General features: G+C 37.7%; 1 protein-coding gene across 2 annotated transcripts in view; it reads left to right on the plus strand.

The window, feature by feature from the left end:
* Positions 1-24,231, plus strand: part of LSAMP (limbic system associated membrane protein) — a 652,949-nt gene that overhangs the window by 31,572 nt on the left and 597,146 nt on the right. The gene's annotated exons all lie outside the window — the stretch shown is intronic.

A 24,231-nucleotide genomic window follows, 5' to 3' on the forward strand; every position in this document is an offset into this window, starting at 1 on the left:
TTAACATCTTTATTGGAGTATAATTGCTTTACATTGTTATGTTAGTTGCTGCTGTATAACAAAGTAAATCAGCTATACATATACATATATCCCCATATCCCCTCCCTCTTGCGTCTCCCTCCCACCCTCCCTATCCCACCCCGCTAGGTGGTCACAGAGCACTGAGCTGATCTCCCTGTACTATGTGGCTGCTTCCTACTACCTATCTATTTTACATCTGGCAGTTTATATAGGTCAATGCCACTATCTCACTTTGTCCCAGCTTATTCTTCTCCCTTCCCATGTCCTTAAGTCCATTCTCTACATCTGAGTCTTTATTCCTGTCCTGGCCATCAGTTCTTCAGAATCTTTTGTTTTTGTTTTTGTTTTTGTTTTTAGATCCAATATATATGTGTTAGCATACAGTATTTGTTTTTCTCTTTCTGACTTACCTCACTGTATGACAGATTCTAGGTCCAGCCACATCACTATGAATAACTCAATTTCCTTTCTTTTTATGGCTGAATATTATTCCATTGTATACATGTGGCACATCTTCTTTATCCATTCATCTGTCGATGGACATTTAGGTGGGTAACTTTTGCTTGTCTGTAAAGGTTTTAATTTCCTTGTCAAATCTGAATGAGATCCTTGCTGGGTAGAGTAATCTTGGTTGTAGGTTTTTCCCTTTCATCACTTTAAACATGTCCTGCCACTCCCTTCTGCCTTGCAGAGTTTCTGCTGAAAGATCAGCTGTTAACCTTATGGGGATTCCCTTGTATGTTTTGTTGCTTTTCCCTTGCTGCTTTTAATATTTTTTCCTTGTATTTAATTTTTGATAGTTTGTTTAATATGTGTCTTGGAGTATTTCTCCTTGGATTTATCCTGTATGGGACTCTCTGCACTTCCTGGACTTGAATATTTTATTCCTCATATTAGGGAAGTTTTCAACTATAACCTCTTCGAATATTTTCTCAATCCCATTCTTTTTCTCTTTTTCTTCTGGGACCCCTATAATTCTAATGTTGGTGTGTTCAGTGTTGTTCCAGAGGTCTCTTAGACTGTCCTCAATTCTTTTCATTCTTTATTCTGCTCTGCAGTGGTTATTTCCATTATTTTATCTTCCAGGTCACTTATCTGTTCTTCAGCCTCAGTTATTCTGCTGTTGATTCCTTCTAGAGAATTTTTAATTTCATTTATTGTGTTTTTCATCATTGTTTGTTTTCTCTTTAGTTCTTTTAGGTCCTTGTTAAATGTTTCTTGTATTTTCTCCATTCTATTTCCAAGATTTTGGATCATCTTTACTATCATTACTCTGAATTCTTTTTCAGGTAGACTGCCTATTTCCTCTTCATTTGTTTGGTCTGGTGGGTTTTTAACTTGTTCCTTCATCAGCTGCATATTTCTCTGTCTTCTCATTTTGCTTAACTTACTGTGTTTGGAGTGTCCTTTTTGCAGGCTGCAGGTTTGTAGTTCCCATTGTTTTTTGTGTCTTCCCCCAGTGGGTAAGGTTGGTTCAGTGGATTGTGTAGGCTTCCTGGTAGAAGGGACTGGTGCCTGTTCTGGTGGATGAGGCTGGCTCTTGTCTTTCTGGTGGGCAGGGTTGTATCCGGTGGTGTGTTTTGGGGTGTCTGTGAACTTCTTATGATTTTAGGCAGCCTCTCTGCTAATGGGTGGGATTGTGTTCCTATCTTGCTAGTTGTTCGGCACTGGGTGGCTAACACTGGAGCTTGCTGGACGTTGAGTTGACCTGGGTCTTAGCGTTGAGACAGAGATCTCTGGGAGAGCTCTCGCTGATTGATATTATGTGGGGCTGAGAGATCTCTGGTGGTTCAATGTCCTGAACTTGACTCTGCCACCTCAGAGGCTCAGGCCTGACACCCGGCCGGAGCACCAAGACCCTGTCAGCCACGTGGCTGCTAGTGTTGGATGGTCTTTTGCAGAGGTGGGGGGTGGCTGTGTCTCACTGCAGGGACAAGGACACTGGCAGCAGAAGTTCTGGGAAGTACTCCTTGGTGTGAGCCCTCCCAGAGCCCAACCCTTAGCTTCTTAATGGCGTGACTGCTTCTTTTGATCCAAGCCAAATTGTAACGTAATTAGTGATTTCTAAAGATGCTACTAAACTAGGAACTTGCTGTCAGTGCTTGTTTATTTCTTGCTTGGTAGTAGGTTATGTTCACATTAAAAACCCATTTGAGACAGGTCCTTGGTTTCTCTAAAATTTCCTATAAATGAGGAAGAGAGATCAAGTAAGTTGCCAGAGATGTAGAAACAGTCATCAGTAAAGCAAGTATTTGCAATGCTCCTGGTGTGGGTGCCTGCAATATTAGTACTGTATGTCCTAAGGGAGTTCCAGGCAGGCAGAGCCAAGAAAATCCTGTGACTTTTCCCAGAGAGTGGATCTTTTAAACTTAATATAATCTATCATCACCTTGCCTCCCTATTCATTTCATGTTATCATCTCCATTCTGTCTGTTGGGTAGTATAATCACATATGAACAATTAGGACTTCTAGCTGTGTCCATCCACAGGGATAGCTCTAGGGGAGCAGATTAGTGGTAACAAGAGTCTCGGTAATATAACCTTACAGACAGCCACCTATGGCCTGAAGGGATACAGCTGCTATAGGGAAGGGGGGATCACTGCATGAAGGAAGGCCATAGGTAAATTGAGAAAGTCATTATATAGCATTTGCTGCTCATGCTTTGGAAATACAAGTTAGACCAGAGAAAGGAAGGCTTGAGAAAACCCCATCTCTTCTAGCAGGATTACCAAGCTTGGGGAGTGGGGCATGAAGAGAGGAGAGCTGATGTGGCTAGGGAGTTGCCTCAGAATTCCCTGGATGGACCAAATGGCCCCCACTGTGCACTTGTCTGATCACATGTCATTTTGCTGTGACCTGAATTTTGCTATGAAAATGTTTGGTATAAAAGCATTTAGGGAGGATGTTTCAAAACAAAAGCCAGAAATAGAAGAAAGCAAAGGAAATTTGTGCCAAGATCAGAAAAACTGACTAATTCGGTAATCCTACAACGATTTTACAAACCAGCCGTTACTTTTAGAGGTGAGTTCCAGCAGGTGATGGAGGAAGGTTCAAAGAGTTTCCTCTAACACTAATCCTTCTGCTTTGCAGTGCCCTTCAGCTTTGCCAGAGTCCATGGACTAACATGACACTGGAAGTCTTTGTGTGAAACTCCCTTTTATGATCTCTTCTGGGCACTTCAGTATTTAACTAAACCTTCATTGATGGGGGCTAACAATCAAGGGTCTAATAAAAAAAATCTGTCCTTGCTATTCCGTACAGCAGTCTATGAGGAGTGCTAAGAATCCTATTACTTAGAGTTATGATTTCGGTGCTACATAGAGATTTAGCAACAGATGCGGAAGAAATCGTCTTAATGTGATGAAAATCGTATCCTACTATTGAAAACTTAGGAAGGATTGGAAAGTGAGGTTCACTACGAGATTGTTCTTGAAAGGTACCATTTAAAGAATCCTTGAGTCCTCTTTATCTTAGCACCAGCGTCAGTCAGAAATGTCCTGGCAGAGCAGGCAGAGAGAGTTAGGAATCTGAGCAGATACTACATGAGAGCTGGCTTTAAACTCAACAATAATTCTCTTTTTTATTCAGTAAGTTGGTAAATAAGTGTCTTTCTTCTTCCATTCAGCTCCTCCAGAGCATTTACAGCTCCTTAATTAGATGTATGTCCGCTATTTATTACCATTTAAAAGGGCAAGTGGTTAATGTCCCACTTTTGAAAATTCCTAGTAATTAATAATTAACTAAATAAGCACAGCTCCTTCTCTACCTACCTCATCTTTGGTTGTCTCCCTATATTTATATATTAATATGTAGTAATTAAATGATGGCAGGAAAAGTGCCTCCGAGCTAGCCAATGGTATCAGCATAACAATGGATTTACTGCTCACCTTTCTAGCCTTAATTAGTGCTACTTCTAAAGGATAGAATGGAGGGAGTTGATTTCACCTGTTACCTTTACTGCTCCGTGTTACAGGACAGTTTCCCATATGTTTAATTGGAGCAGGTGACTTTACCTTTCATCTTTAAAAGGGAAGTAGGATGAGTGGAAACTACAGACCCTATCATGCAAAGCAACTTCCTAGCGCTAAAAAAAAAAAAAAAAAAAAAAAAAAAAAGGTCTACGTAAAGAGATGTTTCATCTCCCTGAAATGTTCCTCATTAGTAAAGAGGTACATGACCAAGGTCACTGTAAAGTGCCTTTGCACCAAATTTGGCCTGAAAAAAAAAAAAAAAAAAATCATGTGTTGTCCACACCTGTCTTACATTGTGCTTGAGGAGTCAAGTGGGAAAATGCTAAACAAACAGCTGGTGGTTAACCATTTACTGTGTCTCATAGCATTGTCATTGATAACCTAAACGTTTGTACTTAAAAGTATCTCTCATCTAAGAAACTTGGAGGGCTTTAGGTGTGATAACTTATTAGAGCTCCCAAAAGTCCTCCAAGGGAAGTAGGAGTCAACTATGATCTCTGGTGTACAGATGGGGAAACTGGTGTAAAAGAAGGGCAAAAATGCTTTTTCCATTTCTGCATAATGACTCAGCAGCAGTCCTGGGAATAGAACATATGTCTCCTGACTATAGTCTGTCTGGGTAGGCACTGGACCACATACTTAATGAGGAGTTTTCTGTGACAAAGACTCTATTTACAACTAAAACAAAGAAGGATTTGTGCTTTCATAGTTGTGTATCTGAATATCAGTAAGCTAACTCATTTTCATGCTGCCAGTTGTGATGCTTTTTTGCAGTTATTATGTTTCTGGTTTGATAGAAGGAGCATTGACTTTGGAGTCAGACTTAGCTACTTAACTAGCTGTGAGATGTTGTGCACTCTTTCTAACCTCTCTGAGCTAATAAAATGTAGGAAATACTATCTATCACGCATGGTGGCTACAGGATTACATGCCTGTTTTTACTATGCCCATAGTCAGGACTGGATGTTTCTCAATGTGTTGAACATAAATATAAAGTTTATACCAGTCATCTAGGTGTGATTAAATTTCTAGGCAGAAAAACTCAATTTAACACCCACTGCTTCTTATCAATATAAAATGCCCAATATGGAAGGATGCTAAATATCATTCCTCATTCAGATTTCATTTTCTGAGGTTACACACTGTAGATTTGCCCATTTCAAATAAATTCTCTAGTTTAGTGAATTTCTCCTAAGGAAGAAACAGACATTTTTTTCTGCACCTACAGAACAAACACATGGTCTTATCCATCCATTTACTTATTTACAGTAACTTTTACTACTTTCTGTTGTAACTCTTTATAGAAATCACAATTCCAGTTATAAATAATATATACTCATTATATAAAATTTAAATGGCACAGATCTGTGTAAAGAAGGAAAACATTAATAGTATTTGGTGTTTCTCTTTTAAGATTTCTTCCATGAACATATTTCTTAAAGAGTCCATGTTTTGTCCTTAATTAGTTTATAAGAAATACTATGACAGGAAGTTTATGTGATGGTTACCTCAATGGCTATTCCCCAATAAATTCACATCAGGCTCTGATATGAACTTCTTATTCACCATGGTTCATGTAATAGTATATTTTAATACTATATAAATATAATAAAATTTATTTAGCGTCTAATTATGTTCCTAGAAGCTTATGCTTGGCAGGATGTTACTAGAATGGGTCCCCCTGCTGAATGATAGTTGGACCTGGAGTTAAGAACAAATACCTTCAGTGGCCACCTGGGAAACCGGGCTTAAGTAGGCACTGGCCTCTGAATTGCTCCTGTCATGTTCAATTTACAGATCCTAGCATGCAAATTCATCATTTTACATGACAGGGCAAATCAGGCATGCAAATCATGCACCACAGTCATGAAGAGGGATACATGACCAATAAACAACAATATCCTAAGATGGAACAAGCCCAGGCTTGCCTCCATACATTACCGTTTGCTTTTGTGCAAATCCTCAGGCTATACTTACACCTTCATAACAAATATTTGTTGCAAAAGCCTGAAGATAGGGAATATAACTGATTTCTCCTTACTAGAAACAAACAAAAGCAAAACTAAACAAAACTAAGTGGCACAGGGGTTATTCAAAGGCTTGCTACCATTGTGAATCAATATTATTTAAGATTTATGATAATCAGTCTTGAGACTCAGCTAAGGGTCATCAGTTGCTATTGACTAAGGTCTTTTGAATTTGACTTCAATTTTAATTACCTTCACATTTCTGAGTCTAATAGCAAAGCTATTTCTGCTTTGTTCAAAATAGCCTCACCTCTGTATCTGCTTCACATAGGTGTTTGATGGATGCATGGTTGGAAAGACACATACATAAATAATACACTGGTATAGACAAGTAGATGGAAAATGAGTAGAGAGAGGGACACATGAATGGATGATGAACTGATGGGAATGTACTGTGTGTTCCCTTCACTGACAGATATGCTTGGCTATTTTTTTAATCAGTCTTCTTGAAGAACTTGAAATTTAAATATAAAAAATTCAATTAGTGAAGGCAGAAAGTTAAATTGTCTTCATATTCTCACAGCAGATGCTTTGAGAATCAAAGGCAGGTGGCTTAAGAATTACTAAAAAGAGCCATCACTTGTCTTTTTCTTTCTTTATATCCTTTACTTTTCATGATTTCTCATAACTTTTCTCTCCCCCTTTTATTTACCTCTTTCTAGCCTTTCTCTTTCTCTTCTTTACACTTGTATATTCTACTCCTCTATTTGCTAGTCTTTACTTGCAATCTCCCTGTTTCTCTCCTCATTTTTTTTCCACCTAATGTCTGTCAAAAAATGATCAAACATTTATTTTAGTTTTTGCTTTTTATCATGAGGGTGCAGAGTGGAAGAACAGGAGGAGGTAGGCCTTTAGAGAAGAATATGAGTGCTTTCTAAATTTCCCATTTTCCTCTCTCTCTCAATAGTAAGCATTTTCTATCTAACTTCTAATCAAAGAATGAGAAGAAGATGCAGAGAAATGGGAAATTAAAGTGGAATTATTTGATTTAAATATCGATAATAAACAAGAAAGGCAGGAAGCCAATGTATGTGAGCAGAATAATAGAGGGGGTTTAGTGAGGCTTGATCAAGAAGGAAAGAGCCAAAAAAGGATTCATGATGATGTGGATATCATTCCTCCTGAAAGACAGCCATGGCTCCAAGAATTTAAAGCTAATAACTTTTCAATGCCACTTACTGATTCCAGGCTCTACTTTATATTGTAAGCTTTAACCTATATCTATAAAGTGATTTCCAAGGTAGAGAAAGAGTGGGATGTTTGCACACATCTCTCTGTATGTTAATTTATTCAACATTGGTATTTGTGGCCTCTACTGGTTCATGAAGTACATCCCTAGAGTCCCCCCAGCCTCAAATAAATGATTGTTCCAAGTAGGAAAGATTTTGGATACCATGTTGTTTGTTGACCTTTAATTTTTTTGCAGATATACACTTCCAGATTTTAACCAGAACTAAAGAAGAATATACAAAGATAGAAATTTAACTGCCATGAAAAAATTATATCATTTGAATTTGCAGCCAAGTGAATGTAGGGAAAACCCAGAAACCTTATAAATTATCTGATGCCTGGGAGTCCAGATAATGTTTTAGGCTCAGATACTAATAAGAAACTCAAATTTCACTTGTTTCTAGTTTGTCCAACGTCGTATATTTCTTTCTGTCCTCCCCACCGCGGTTCACACGTACATCCTTTCCAACAGATAGGAAGGGTGAAAATTCTACTCCGTCTCAGTTATTAATGAACTGCATGATCTTGTGCAGGTTCCACATCTGTAGATTTAGTATCTTCACCTGAGGGGAAAAAAAGGATTATTCTATACCACCTCTAATGAGCCTTATAGATCTAAATACTTGAGACTCATTAAAAAAGTTATCCTCTTATTTTATACTTAACATTTTTATTGATCACAAAAAGTGTTCATTTGAATGGAATTTTGCATGCTCTTTATTTGTTCATTTAAAGTTAAGAAGCAATGCCACCTCTAACGATTTATCATATTGGAAACATTTCAGATTGCTGATATGTTTGTTACTATCAGTGTGCCAGTCAGATAGAACATCTCAAAGAGTGGCAATTTTGAAACCCAGACAGAGGAGTCCCCACCACTGTCTGTCTCCCAGACAGTCCCCACCTACCTTCTGCCCATATCAGGAAGATAAGTAAATGGCTCATCTTCCCCATACAAATAATTTAGTAGCTTGTCTGTCTAAAAGGTAATGACATAGCATCTGCCATTCCTGCAATTTTGATAGCGTAGTATAATAGGATATGATGCCCCTAACTGCAACCCAGACAGCCCTTTTGTTAAGAGTGGTAAATTCTGGTCTCCTACTCACGGAAATGTCATGGTCAGCACTACTCATCTTTGCTTGCTCTTTAAGTCTTTTGAGCTGCCTACCTCTAGGAAGTAAATATGGTATTTTTTTAATATGTATTTTGTAGATAGTCCAATTTGAATAAGAACTCTTGGCCTCTGAATTCAGTGGTTTGGGGCTGTTTTTATTACCATCTCCCACAGATTCATCTCTTCTCAACAAATCCCTGTTTTGTACAATGTTAACATAGTTAAAGTCCTGAGTTGCATTATTATATCACCCTCAGATACTAGAGAATGAGACAGTAAGAGGGAGAGAAATAGAATTGCCATATGTTAAAATACTACTTACAAGACAAGGAGAAAATTACTACTAAAAAGTATGATCTATCTTTCTCCTGTAAATTCTGAGCATGGCTTTTGATATTTAATCCAACAAATACAATTTTGCCCCCCTCCTTGGAATCATGTGATCTGTCTGAGGTTAGCTGATAAGGAGAAAAAAAGTATATTTTATTCAACAAAATTAGAGTACTTCTTTTGTGATCTATAGGGATACAGAGTGGTCCTCCTCCTCCTTATCATCATTATCACCATCATTATTGTAACAATAATGATAGAATATTTTCCTGTTGTACAACTTATTTGCATCCATCAATCCATTATCCCTCCTTCCATTAATTTCATGTGTATAGCAAACAACCCAATCCAAAAATGGGCGGAAGACCTAAATAGACATTTCTCCAAAGAAGACATACAGATTGCCAACAAACTCATGAAAAGATGCTCAACATCACTAATCATTAGAGAAATGCAAATCAAAACCACAATGAGGTGTCACTTCACACCAGTCAGAATGGCCATCATCAAAATATCTCAAACAATAAATGCTGCAGAGGGTGTGGAGAAAAGGGAACCTTCCTGCACTGTTGGTGAGAATGTAAATTGATACAGCCACTATGGAGAACAGTATGGAGGTTCCTTAAAAACTAAAAATAGAACTACCATATGACCCAGCAATCCCACTACTGGCCATATACACTGAGAAAACCATAATTCAAAAAGATACATGTACCCCAATGTTCATTGCAGCACTATTTCCAATAGCCAGGACAGGGAAGCAACCTAAATGTCCACTGACAGATGAATGGATAAAGAAGACGTGGCACATATATACAATGGAATATTACTCAGCCATAGAAAGGAACAAAATTGAGTTATTTGTAATGAGGTGGATGGACCTGGAGTCTGTCATACAGAGTGAAGTAAGTCAGAAAGAGAAAAGCAAATACTGTATGCTAATGCACATATATGGAATCTAAAAAACGGTACTGATGAACCTAGTGGCAGGGCAGGAATAAAGACGCAGATGTAGAGAACGGACTTGAGGACACTGGGGGAAGGGAAAGCTGGGACGAAGTGAGAGAGTATCATTGACATATATACACTACCAAATGTAAAATAGATGGCTAGTGGGAAGCAGCTGCATAGCACAGGGAGATCAGCTCGGTGCTTTGTGACCACCTAGATGGGTGGGATAGGGAGTGTGGGAGGGAGATGCAAGAGAGAGGGGATATGGGGATATATGTATGTTTAAAGCTGATTCACTTTGTTATGCAGTAGAAACTAACACAACATTGTAAAGCAATTATACTCCAATAGAAATATAAAAAGCAAGCAAGCAAGCAAGCAAGCAAGCAAGCAAGCAAGAAAGAAAACACTTCATGTAAGGCACAATGCAAGGAACCTGGTGGTGCTGTCAAGAAGTTTACATTGACTGTTCAAGCCGATTAGGTCTTGAACCTAATAATTCGCTTATTTTTACTTTATTAGAAAATGCAACCTATCTAGAAATATAAAAAGCAAGCAAGCAAGCAAGCAAGCAAGAAAGAAAACACTTCATGTAAGGCACAATGCAAGGAACCTGGTGGTGCTGTCAAGAAGTTTACATTGACTGTTCAAGCCGATTAGGTCTTGAACCTAATAATTCGCTTATTTTTACTTTATTAGAAAATGCAACCTATCTAGGTGTCTAAATGCATTTGTAGTGATTTTTATGGAAGTGAAAATCCATTGTTCGTTGTTTGCAACTCTTTACCAATCCCCCACCCGCAGTTGAACTGCCCCCTGGCTTTTGAGTGGCTGCCCTGACTCTAAGTTTAGACCACCTTTTTTTCTTTTCATTTTCACTCTCCATGTTAACTCACCTGGCTGCTCCTATTGTTACCATTCATGCAAGTGTAGTTCTCCAGTCCTTATTCTGCCTTTCCTGACAGCAGTTATTGAGATGGAAATGGTGTCTATCCTCATGGAGATTTCATTCTGTTACATGTTTTATTCTCTAAACTGTAAGTTACTATCCCCTAGATGAAATGTCTTTCATCTCCCAAATGAGCACCATTATCTCAAGGAGACTGGTTGTTCTTGTTATAATTTCATAATCATTCACATATGCACATAGTTAATACTTGTAGAAATATGTGTTTTTGGAAGCATTTAAACTTTATAATGAAAATTTACCCATTGGTGAACATGTATAGAAATTATTATTTTTTTGTCCATTTTTGTCATTAGAAACTCAGAGGCAGACTGTGAAGTGCTGAATTTCATTCATTTATTGGTTATTAATTCTAGAAGTATTTATTAAATTTTCATTGGATTAGGGATATAGGAAGTGTATTAAGAAGTTTTCTTTAAAGGAGCCACACTCTGTAATGACCTATATGGGAAAAGAATCTAAAAAAAGAGTGGATATATGTATATGTATAACTGATTCACTTTGCTGTACAGCAGAAACTAACATGACATTGTAAATCAACTATACTCCAATAAAATTTGATTTTTAAAAAGAAAGGTAAATAAAAGGAGCCACAGACTTTTCTTGAAATGCTGACTATATGTACAATATGAAATAATAAAATCATAATTCTAGAGTGATCTAGAGGAAATGTTACATATGTAAAGAAAAATAGAAGAAAAGACCTGTGTTATATGCCTACTTGTAAATATTTGGAGACCCTTGGATAATTAATTAACCTGTGTGGGCCTTAGTATCCTTATCTATAAAATAAGGAACTTGAGCTAGATGGCCTACAATGCCCCTTTTATTTAGAGTTTTGCAGGTAACCAAACCAAACTCCTGCTAGCTTAAGAAAAAATAATTGTCTCTAGGGATATGAATGAAAATGGCTTCAGGATGCAGGGGGATCTAATTTTCTAACTTATGTGCACCATCTCTTATTTTCTTTCTCTCTACCTCCTATCTTCACCTTTTCTCATTTTTGGCTTTTTTCTTCCAGGCTGCTCATTGACTTTTTCTACATATCAGAGAACCACAGGGTTGCTGGCAGTGCTGGGCTTACACCCATATTTATAGAGCTGTGACCATAAAGGAGAGAAAACTTTCCATGCCAACACCATCCTGAAAATCTCTGGGAAGAAGGGTACCATTAGTCTCTGTTTGTGGTCTAGGAAACTGTCTGCAACCCTCTTGTCCCAGCATAACTATTAATAACACTCCCTTTCACTCTCATTAAGTCCAGTTTGGGCAATAACTTATTTAATCACCCTACCTTGGAGGAGACTGATGGACTTGGTTTAGGTTTCATGCCCTCTCTGGAGTAATCACTGTGATCAGAGGGATAAGATACAGTGATTAGTCATATCTGGATCCTATGCTAACAGTTGAGGCCAGAGACTGGGAGTAATGTGTTTGGCAGCTTCCACTTGAAACACAGGTGGATAAGAAAGAAGCAGTCCCTGAAGGCACGAAGCAGATGAAAAGTGTAAAAATGTATTTAATGCACAAGTGAAACACGCATATGTCTACTAAGTCAGGACAGGGTGCAAGGTATATACGGGAATGCTGAATAGAGGCACAATAAGCGTTAGATGGGGTTTTATAGCATCTAGTATTTCACATAATAGATTTATTTTTTAAAACTGAAGGTAATCATAGTACATACTGTAAATAAATCAACTCAGTTATATATATATGTATATATATACACACACGTATATATCCTTAATTTGATTTAATAAATCAATAAATAATAATCTAATTTTTAAAATAATAAATAAATAATCTAATTATTTAAAAAAAATAATTTATTAAATAATCTTTAAAAATTAATTTAGGATCATGGTTATGCTTATACTTCTGTAAGCAACTAAAATGAATTTTTTGTTTAAACAAAGATCTTAGGGATATTTTTGCTAGTACTTAAAAAGAAATTTCCTTCTAGTCATTGAGGTATTAAGATGAGCTTCTCTTAAATTAGAGTGGTGTTAAGTAATGTGCGCACATTTTGTTTTTCCTAGCCAGGCCTGTCCTCAGTCAGCAGTTGTACCTGATGACAGTTTTCAGGAAGAGTCAAGATCTTTCTTAAATGGAAAATGATCATTCATCATGATAGAAATGCAAACAGTACCTTAATGAGTGGATGTGCTAATGTCTATCCTCTATTTAGACATATTAGCCTAAATTTGTTTTTTAGCCCTAACATGCACAATCACAAATAAAATACATGATTATCGCTTTAAAATAGCATCATATCAGCTGCTTTTATAGTATATGTAGGTTATGAGTCATCAAATGTTTTCCACAATGACAGAGTGAAGTGTATTATTGAAAAATGAGAGTGGTTGAATTTTCTATTTTAGTTTTCTATATTGGGCAATGGAAGCATGAAATAAGATTCTTCATGGAGTGGCAAGTAGTTTAATCCTTTCCATAAAAATATTAACTACCTACTACATATCAAGTATAGTTCTAGGCAGTGAGGACACAAAAGTAATGACTAAGCCTCTGATCTCAAGATCACAATCTACAGAGTGAACAGACTTGTACAACTTTATATATATATATGTATACGTATATGATATTATATGGCAGAACATATGTAACCTTTACTTGGCCTCTTGTCCATGAATAGTGAATTAATTACTAGTATGAGCTGCTTTACTCTGAGCTATTCAGAGGAAGAAAAACCTAATTCTGCACAAAAGAAGAGTCAGGACGTGGTTAGGTATGATTTGCAAGAGAAGATTTGACATGATTTTTGAAGGATTAGAAGGGATGATCAAGTCAACAAGGGAGGGTGTAGGGTGATGTAAAAATGTGGAATACAGTGCAACAAGCTTTTACCTAACCAATGTTTCCTGGATTTTGTATGGAAGCTCTTGAGATATTCAGCATGTGATAAAGTACAGAGGAATATTAAGTGGCCAATAATTTATTTTAAGCCCTTACCTTGCTCATGTCCCAGATGTCCTAGAGGCCAGGGTTAGCCAAGGAAAATACAAGGCTAGAGCAGAACTATAGCACTGTTATTGGTGAGTTTCTCTTGGAGGACCTATACTTATATAATTCCTTTCTAAAGGTGAGGGTGAGGAATTGGGACATTATTTGCTTGTAGGCCCATCCCATGATACACAGGTGACTATAGCAATAGGATCAACCATTGCAGAGATCTAAAGAAAAGCAAATAAATTACTAAAGGAGGAGTCAAAAGTGGAATATGAAAAAAAATGCACCAGAAAAAAAGTGGTGTCTAACAGGATCAAGGTCAAAAGTGGCTAAAGTGGTACTGATGTTGGCAAGCTGGGTGTGGAAGAGCATCCAGCTTTTAGGATGACAATGTCAAATGTTGAGACATCTCCAGCGGTGAACTAAGGCTGTTGGAGGAGAGGAAAATCTTCTCATCAGAAGATTATATGCCAGCAATGGAAAGTAAGAACAAAATAAATTAGCCAGCTAGTTTCTTCTGGAATATATGGGGAAAGCAAAGCAATTGAAGATCTGTTTTTGAAATTTGTGGAAAGTGTTAGTCCACCCTTAATCTTCAGTCTACAGATTTTCCTGAGTAGTTCTGAAGGAATGAAACATAGAAAAATGATCTGAGCCAGAATTCAGCTTTAATACTTTAATTTTGCATCTTTTCTTTACTCTTCTATTTCCTTTCCTCACTTCTGGCCAGCAAGGAACACACACACCCAGCACTCTAAATACACAGTCTCTTGCCATATCTTGCTAATTCGTTCTACCTAAAGGAGTCCAAGACAAAGTTTGGACATGAATGGCAATGAAATGTCAGAGTTGGTAATTCACATGGACTGGTCAGTAGATTTTGCTCAGTGAGGTACAAACTCGTGGATCAAAAGGAATTCTTTCTCTCCATGACTTCACAGAGCATGTGACTTCAACCCCCAGAGTCAGAAAGAAAGACCCAGGCACCGTATTTCTCATGGCTAGCTGGGGTTTTTCCCTCCATACTGACAAAGCCTCTGTTCTCTCACCAGTCCTCATCTGAAGTTTTGCTGGATTGCCCATTTCTAGTGCTGCTCATCTCCATCTGATCCTAACCACTTTGCCTCATTACCTTTCCTCTGTCTTATGTTTTCTACAGTGTTTCACCAATTTCACTTCTTTAACATCTCTCAAATCTGTCCCCCTTGTTTCCCTACCCTATCATCCCTACCCATACCCAGACCTATGTTATTTCTTGCTTGTATCATTGAAAGAGGCTTCATCTGGCTTCAGTGCTCAGTATTGTCTTGCTAATCTATTCCACATACTGTAGGCAGAGCTTTCTAAATGCAGATTCTACTTTAAATATATCATTGCTTTTCTTATAATACTTCAATTGTTCCCTATTATTCTTAGAATAAAAATAGAATTTTAGGCAAACATTCTTTGTAATCTTGCCCCTACTTATCCACTTTCCCAGTCTCATTTAAAATACTCTTCTGCCTACCTTCTTCTTTCCCCTCTGCCTTCCTCTTGCTTTCCAATCCATTTGAAATTCAACTACACTGACCTTCTTCCATGTCCTCCAATGTGCCATTTTTTCTTTCACAGTTCTTTTTCCAGCCCTTACTCTGTCTAACGCCAACTCTTCCTTCAGTCTCTATTCCAGCTTTTACTCCCTCGGGGAAGCCTTCCTTGACCCACCAGTGGTCTCAGTTAGGTAATCCTTATATACTCAACACTGTCTGTTGGATTCATTTAATTTCATTATGCTTCTCCCTCTAAAGATTTCCAGTTCCTTGAGAACAGTGATGTTTCATTCGTCTCTAGCATCTAGTGCAGAGGCTGATATATACTACATGAATAGTCCTTTTATACTGAGATAATATTCAAAATACTTACCTTCTAAATTAAAGACCTCTTCTCTGATTCTAACAGTTACTAAATTTTCTTCTCCACCCTTCTTAAATACATGTTTCTAAAGTTTCTCCAAACACATTCATTCTTTTGGTGATTTTCCTATGTAGTATAAGGATTAAATGGTCCAAGGACCATCTTTTTTTTTTTTTTTTCATTAAAATAAACAAAAATTCTTAAATCCCTGTATCCTTCCTGGAGCCTTAATGAGGCAACTCAGTAAGAGACACAGTGTCCCTGATCACACTCGGTCATCTCATAGCATCTTCCCTCTCCTCATTTATCTCCTCCTGAATGAGCACTCACTCTCAACAGTAAGTTATATGTGTTTTTTGTTTTCTTTTACTGTCTTTTTCTTCAGTGAACATCTATTGAGCAAATACTATGAATGAGTCATTGTTATTGTATTGAGGATATAACTGTCAAGCTCAGGATTATAATGTAGTATTACAAAAGCTAATTTGTCTTTATTTTGTGTTTTAAATGTATGGTGCACAGTTCTTGTTTCTTTTTACATCAGATTATAAACTTTGGGATAATAACAATTATTGTATTTACCAATCCTGTATCGTATGCCCACTACCAGGTTATAGAATGCTATGTTCTTTACTTGTTTCTTTTTACATCAGATTATAAACTTTGGGATAATAACAATTATTGTATTTACCAATCCTGTATCGTATGCCCACTACCAGGTTATAGAATGCTATGTAAGAGATATTCAACTCTATTTTAGCAATTAAATATTCACAGAGAAGACAGCATGAGAAAAATTTACAAAACAACATATAAAACCCTCAGGTCAAAGGCAGGCATCATAACAAGTTTACGGATGTGTACCCAAGGCAAGAAGAATTCCAGGACTTTCCTGAGGTTATGTAGGTAATCAGTGACTGAGTTTGGCCTGGAGCCTACCACTCTTAGTCTTGGTGGGGCACATACAGCTATCCATGCCAGAGGAGAAATGCACTTTCTTTGACTAGTACCTTTCTCTGATATTTTTTTCAGAGCAATTCCCATTTATTTTATACTGTACTAATTTAATAAGGACTTACACATTTAGCAAGACTATATTTCCTGCCTGTTTATTCATTCATTCATGTCTTTATCAAAATAATTATTGAGCATCCACTTCTTGCCTGGAAATATTCTAGCACTGGGCATTAGAACAGTGAGCAAGACACACAGAAATACCTGCTCACAAGAAGTTTATGTTCTAGTGGAGGGAGAAAGACAATAATAGAAATAAATAAGTAAACATTTTAGTATGTTAGATAATCATAAGTACTGTGGAGAACAAAAATTAAGTGGAAAGAAGTATCCAAAGGTGTATTGCCAAAGGTGTATGTGGATGCAATTTAAATAGAGAAAAGCACTCCAGGCTGAAGGAACAGCAAATGAAAAGGTCCTGAGGCATAAGCTTGCCTGGACTATTCCAGGAATAGCAAGGAGGCTAGTGTGCTGAAGTGGAGGGAGTGGTGGAAAGAGAAAGAGATGAGGCCAAAGAGATAATGGAATGCCAGGTCTATAGGGATTTATAGGTCGCTGTTAAGACTTTTACCCTTACCCTGTTAAGACTTTGATGCAAACTCTGAAATATAAGGCCATTGGAGGGACTTAGGAAGACGAATGACATGATCTGGCTTAGTTTCCAAAGGACCTCCTGGCTCCTATGTTGAGAATGGATTGCAACGTGCAGGATGGAAGCAAGACCAATTCGCATATTGTAATAATATAATAGGAGAGAGATGTTAATGACTTGGCAAAAGCAATAGCAGTGGAAGTAGAAGAAGTGATCATTTTTAGGATTTGTTCTGATGATAGAAGTGATATGATTTCATGATGGATGAGACATGGAGTATGACAGAAAGATGATCCAAGGTGTTTTGGCGTGAACAACTGAGAGAATGGAGCTTCTAAAAGTTGAGATAAAGAAAACAATGTGAGGGGCAGATTTTAGAGGGAAAAGATGGAGAGTTTTGTTTTGGATATAGTAAGTTTGATTACCTATTAGACTTCCAAGGGGAGATGTTGAGTAGATGGATGTATAAAGAAGTCTAGAGTCCAGTGGGAGATGTCCAGGATGGATGTAATGATAGATACTATAGAAAATAGAAAGTAGCTCTAAAATACCATCTTTGCTTTCTAGACATGTATAATCTAATAGTTTGACATGATAGATACATAAAAGTAATTAACAAGCAATGCAATCAGTAGATGTAGTGTATTTACAAAGTATGCGACTACCAAAACGAGTGCTGGTGAAAGTAAGTACAATAATTCCTCAGAGAAGGGAGATGTACATTCAGGGAAGGGTCCAGAGGGAAGACAGGATTTGAAGTGGCTTTGAAGCATTTGTTGAATTTTAGTGGTTACGAAGGGGAGAGGTATCCCGGGCCCAGAAGGTAGGAAGTAGGAACAACACAAAACTCTTGAAACACAGGTGAGATCTTCTCATGTGTCTAGGATGGATGTATGGAAATCCCAAATTAGGTCACAAGATATAGAATTGCTGAAGAAGTGACGTGAACTTGACCTGGTAAAAAGTATCCATAGAGATTTTTTGAGTTAGTGAATAACATACGCAATGCACTGTTTTCAGTAAATAAATCAGGTAGCCACGTTGAATTTATTCAGTTTTGCAAATCCAGCTTTAGTACTTCCTCCAAAATACTGTCCATCAGAGCCCTGAAGCCTAATCGATAAAAAAAAAAAAAGGTGTCTAATTCCATAGCTTTGAAATACTTCCATTGTTTTAAAATATAAATAGACCTAACAAAGGTATATAAGAACAGCTTATTTGAAATTATTGTCATGTTCTCAAGTTTATACTTGTGACCATTAGGAAGCATTCATATTAATGTTATGCCTTTCGATAGTCTGGGGCAAAATATATCTTTTTGCTCTAGGAAGGCTGTTTTTCCACCCTGTAAGAAAATAGGCAATTTTCCATTGGCCAGTAAAAACCATCCTGAAGAAGAGGAAGGTAACAGTAGGAACTAAGGAGGTTAAAATACTTTAAAACTCAAAACATATTTGCCTTTCACGAAGTGGCTGTACTTGCCCTGTTTCTAGTCACACCTTAGTTTTCCAAGCAGACTATATAATCTTAGTCTTTCTCTGGAGATAATACGGGATGCAATCCCCTTCAAAGAAGGGATTTGTGCTTCCTGGCAGCTCCCGGAGCTCTGTTCTGTCTAGTACTTGAGATCTCCAGAGTGGCTTATGGGCTTTGTGTAATTTCTATCTGCACCCAGACAGCTGGACTTCATTTCATTTTTATTTGCATTTAATAATAAGCCGCCTTTCCTTAGCTGTTAAATTGTGAATTATCAGACACTATCAAATCCTCCTTCCCATATTCTGACTACACTTACTTTGAAATAGACCCATTGGTAACATGCTGGTTCCAGGGAAAAGCTGGGCTTCGTGCCATATATTTCAGGGTGGGAACTACTCTGATATATTTCTTTTGGGGCTAAAAAATGCCATTTCTGATCTAATGTGAACACTGGGAACAGCAGAGCGAGTTTTGTGGCGGATTCATCTTTAATTATTAAAACAGGAGAGATCATTCATGCCTCTTTGAAGTTCTTATTTTATTTTCAGTAAAGGAAATGAATGTACAAGTCACTACATGTGAAGCAGGGTAGAAGTGAGGGTAAAAAGAAAAAAAACCCAGAATGACAGAAGGAATAGAAAAGAGAGGGAAATAGTGATAATAAAGAGGAAAGGAACTGTAGAAATGAGAAGGACAGAGATGGCCCGCTTGGTAGGAAGCTGGTACCTAGCACTCAGTAATATTTGGAGATAAGTGGATTTGAGATCTTTTTGCTAAGTCATTGTCAGTTGATAAAAATGCAACTATATGTTGGCAGCCAATGGGCTTAGAAGAGCTAATGATGAAGGAAAGGATGAGGAATGAGGGGGAAAGATTTTGCATATGAAATCTTGCTGAGGGATTATGTCTTCTTGCTATGGATTTGGGAGGAAAAACACATAATTAGTTCAAAAAACTGAGGAAAATGGAATGGGGTGAGGAGTTGCGAGGAAGAAGGTGTCACGACCAGAATAAAAAGTCACGCAATATCAAGCCTCAAAGATCTCAGTGTGTGGTTTTTCTTTCTTTCTAAAATTGTCCAGTCCTGGTAATTAGAAAGTGAGCATAATGAGGGGGCTGGGCTGAGTCATGCTTTAAAGAGTTAAAATTACAGCAGGCTGGCATCCGTTATACGGAAGAATTTGTGTGTGTCGGGAGGGCAGGGGGCACGGTGTCATTTTTCAGGGGAGAACATTACTAAAGCTCTAGGTGTATTGACAGAATTGGTCTTGGGTCCCAGGCCAGCAGTAGCAGAGGGAACACAGGATTTAGGTGCATTAATGGACTCTATGATTATCATTCTCAATGTCATTATTATAATTATGGATAATGTGTACACATATCAAAAATTAATTATCATTTAGTTGCCTCTCATGCTTGAAGAGTTTGAGCCTTTTCTGGCTTACAGGGAAATAACCATAAGAGAAAGAGTGGTTCGGGACTAGGGAGATGCGGCGGATAAACAGACCCTGGATGATTGCTGCTGTAAGAAGCTTCCGGCTTATTTGATTGTCCTATTATCTGATATATCTGGGATTAAAATGAACTTCCCCCAATAAAGAGAGGAATAGGGAAAGGAAACAAAAACATTTGCATAAGGGGTAACTTAGAGCCCTAAGCACCTAGAGTCAGAGGACAAGATTCACCAGTCCTCCAGCCGTAATAGCATCAGTTTCAACCCAGGACACGTTCATGAAACAGCGCTCCAGTGCAAATGTAACAAACTAAAGCCTCGCTTCCTTGCTGTTCCAGGCAAAAATATAAGTGTGTAATCTCATCTATTCTTAATGCCACCAACCTGGCAATACACCTTAAGCTAATTAGAAACAGATTTCCCATTTCACCATGGCTTTATAGTTTATCAATGAGACAGTTTCTCTACAGATTCACTTTAATAGCTCACAGCTATAAATTAAAAGGATATCTTAGGCTAGGCTCCCCCAGAATAGACCCTGAAATGAGGAATTGTGTCAAAGTGACTTATCAGGAAAGCATTCACAGGAAAAACCAGTAGAGGAATAGGAGAGTGGGAATTGGAGGGGAAGAATAGCAAGTGAGAATACAGTATAATGCAAAATCCCACAGTGGGTAAGGCATACCTTCAGGTTGTCCTGACTGTAGCAAGAGGGCCTGAGTGTTTATATTCCAGCACCTGGAAGCATTGGTTAATGGCTTTATTGGGGGAGGGACAGAAATTCCGGACCATTTCAAGAGCTTGGGCAAAACAAAAACAAAAACCTCTAGCAGCCTGAGGACAGCCCACTGACAAAGAGCCTCAGGTGCTGGCTGTTCTAAGCGCACCTCATTTGGAGACAATATTCGTGAAAATGGTAGGGGATATGAAGGGATATGGGCAGGCCACTGACAGAATCTACTGCGGAGAGGATAGCACTTCACAGGCTCCCTGTTGCCTGCAAAATATGGATTTTGTCCTTACTTCATAGCATGGTCCTTGCTTTTTTCTTTCTTTTGTCCATTTCCCTCCCCTATTCCTTTCCAAATTTACAGAACTGCTTCATTATCTCAAATGCACCATGTTGTTTCATGTTTCCTTGTCTTTGTACATGGCTTTCCCTCTCTGGAATGATCTTAACTCACCTCTTCTCTTTGGCTGAAACTCTTGCCCCATCCTTGAAGATCCTACTCAAGCTTTACCTATGTGAAGTCTTCTCTAATTGATCCTGGAGGAATAGACAATTATTTTGTCATAAAACTGTATCACCTTTAGTCTCTAACACAGGATATACCCCACTGGATTGTAACGTTTAATTCGTATGACTGTTTACTTCGGTTATGTTATCTACATTTTTATTTATCTGTGAAAACCAGGCACCCTTGATCTATGTTTGGTATGGGATAGTATCAGAGAATGTTGCTGAATGCAACTAAATGTATATTAAAAAAATTAATGAAGGGGACACATGGAATTTTTGACTTGGAGGATCATTTTGAAGTAATCAAGTCTAAGTTCCCACATAGTGTAAAAATCTATATTAAATCCACACCAGTGGATATTTGGTCTGTTTATTTAATTTAATTAATTAATTTTTTTAACATTTTTATTGGAGTATAATTGCTTTACAGTATTGTGTTAGTTACTGCTGTGTAACAAAGTGAATCAGCTATATGCATACATATATCCCGGTATCCCCTCCCTTTTGCACCTCCCTCCCACCCTCCTTATCCTACCCATCTAGGTGGTCACAAAGCACCGAGCTGAACTCCCTGTGCTATGCATCTGCTTCCCACTAGCAATCTATCTTACTTTTAGTAGTGTATCTATGTCAATGCTACTCTCTCACTTTGTCACAGCGTCCCCTTCCCCCCTCCCCGGGTCCTCAGGTCCATTCTCTACGTCTGCGTCTTTATTCCTGTCCTGCCTGTGGGTTCATCAAAACCATTTTTTTTTTAAGATTCCATATATATGTGTTAGCATATGGTATTTGTTTTTCTTTTTGTGACTTACATCACTCTGTATGACAGACTCTAGGTCCCTCCACCTCACTACAAATAACTCAATTTCATTTCGTTTTATGGCTGAGTAATATTCCGTTGTGTATATGTGCCACATCTTCTTTATCCATTCATCTGTCGATGGACACTTAGGTTGCTTCCATGTCCCGGCTATTGTAAATAGTGCTGCAGTGAACATTGGGGTGCATGTATCTTTTTGAATTATGGTTTTCTCAGGGTATATACAGAGTAGTGGGATTCCTGGGTCACATGGTAGTTCTAGTTTTAGTTTTTTAAGGAACCTCCATCCTGTTCTCCATAGTGGCTGTATCAATTTACATTCCCACCAACAGTGCAAGAAGCTTCCCTTTTCTCCACACCCTCTCCAGCATTTATTGTTGGTAGATTTTTTGATGATGGCCATTCTGACCAGTGTGAGGTGATACCTCATTGTCATTTTGATTTGCATTTCTCTATGATTAATGATGTTGAGCATCCTTTCATGTGTTTGTTGGCAATCTGTATATCTGCTTTGGAGAAATGTCTGTTTAGGTCTTCTGTCCATTTTTGGATTGGGTTGTTTGCTTTTTCAATATTGAACTGCATGAGCCGCTTGTATATTTTGGAGATTAATCCTTTGTCAATTGCTTCATCTGCAAATATTTTCTCCCATTCTGAGGGTTGTCTTTTCATCTTGTTGATGGTTTCCTTTGCTGTTGAAAAGCTTTTAAGTTTCATTAGGTCCCATTTGTTTGTTTTTGTTTTTCTTTCCATTTCTCTCGGAGGTGTGTCAGAAAGGATCGTGCTGTTATTTATGTCATAGTGTGTTCTGCCTGTGTTTTCTTCTAAGAGTTTGGTTTTTATTTCCATTTCTCTGGTAGGTGGATCAAAAAGGATCTTGCTGGGATTTATGTCATAGAGTGTTCTGCCTATGTTTTCCTCTAAGAGTTTTATAGTGTCTGGCCTTACATTTAGGTCTTTAATCCATTTTGAGTTTATTTTTGTGTATGGTGTTAGGGAATGTTCTAATTTCATTCTTTTACATGTAGCTTTATAGTTTTCAGGGACCACTTATTGAAGAGGCTGTCTTTTCTCCATCGTATATTCTTGCCCCCTTTGTCAAAGGCAAGGTGACCATATGTGAGTGGGTTTATCTCTGGGCTTTCTATACTGTTCCATTGATCTATATTTCTGCTTTTGTGCCAGTACCATACTGTCTTGATTACTGTAGCTTAGTAGTATAGTCTGAAGTCAGGGAGCCTGATTCCTGCAGCTCCGATTTTCTTTCTCAGGATTGCTTTGGCTATTCAGGGTCTTTGAGCTTCCATACAAATTGTAGAATGTTTTGTTCTAGTTCTGTGAAAAATGCCATTGGTAGTTTGATAGGGATTGCATTGAACCTGTAGATTGCTTTGGGTAGTATAGTCATTTTCACAATGTTGATTCTTCCATTCCAAGAACATGGTACATCTCTCCATCTGTTTGTATCGTCTTTAATTTATTTCATCAGTGTCTTATAGTTTCCTGCATAGAGGTCTTTTGTCTTCTTAGGTAGGTTTATTCCTAGGTATTTTATTCTTTTTTTTCTTTTCTGATTGCTGTGGCTAAAACTTCCAAAACTATGTTGAATAATAGTGGTGAGAGTGGATAACCTTGTTCCTGATCTTAGAGGAAATGTTTTCAGTTTTTCACCATTGAGAACAATGTTGGCTGTGGGCTTGTCATATATGGCCTTTATTATGTTGAGGTATATTCCCTCGATGCCTAATTTCTGGATAGTTTTTATCATAAATGGGTGTTGAATTTGGTCAAAAGATTTTTCTGCATCTGTTGAGATGATCATATTGTGTTTATCTTTCAGTTTGTTAATATGGTATATCACATTGATTGATAGTGTATATTGAAGAATCCTTGCATTCCTAGGATAAACCCCATGATCATGGTGTATGATCTTTTATATTTGCTGTTGGATTCTGTTTGCTAGTATTTTGTTGAGAATTTTGCATCTATGTTCATCAGTGATATTGGCCCATATTTTTCTTTCTTTGTGACATCTTTGTCTGGTTTTGGTATCAGGGTGATGGTGGTCTCGTAGAATGAGTTTGGGAGTGTTCCTTCCTCTGCTATATTTTGGAAGAGTTTGAGAAGGATCGGTGTTAGCTCTTCTCTAAATGTT

Source organism: Physeter macrocephalus, chromosome 1 (assembly GCF_002837175.3).
Source record: "Physeter macrocephalus isolate SW-GA chromosome 1, ASM283717v5, whole genome shotgun sequence".
NCBI classification, from domain to species: domain Eukaryota; kingdom Metazoa; phylum Chordata; class Mammalia; order Artiodactyla; family Physeteridae; genus Physeter; species Physeter macrocephalus.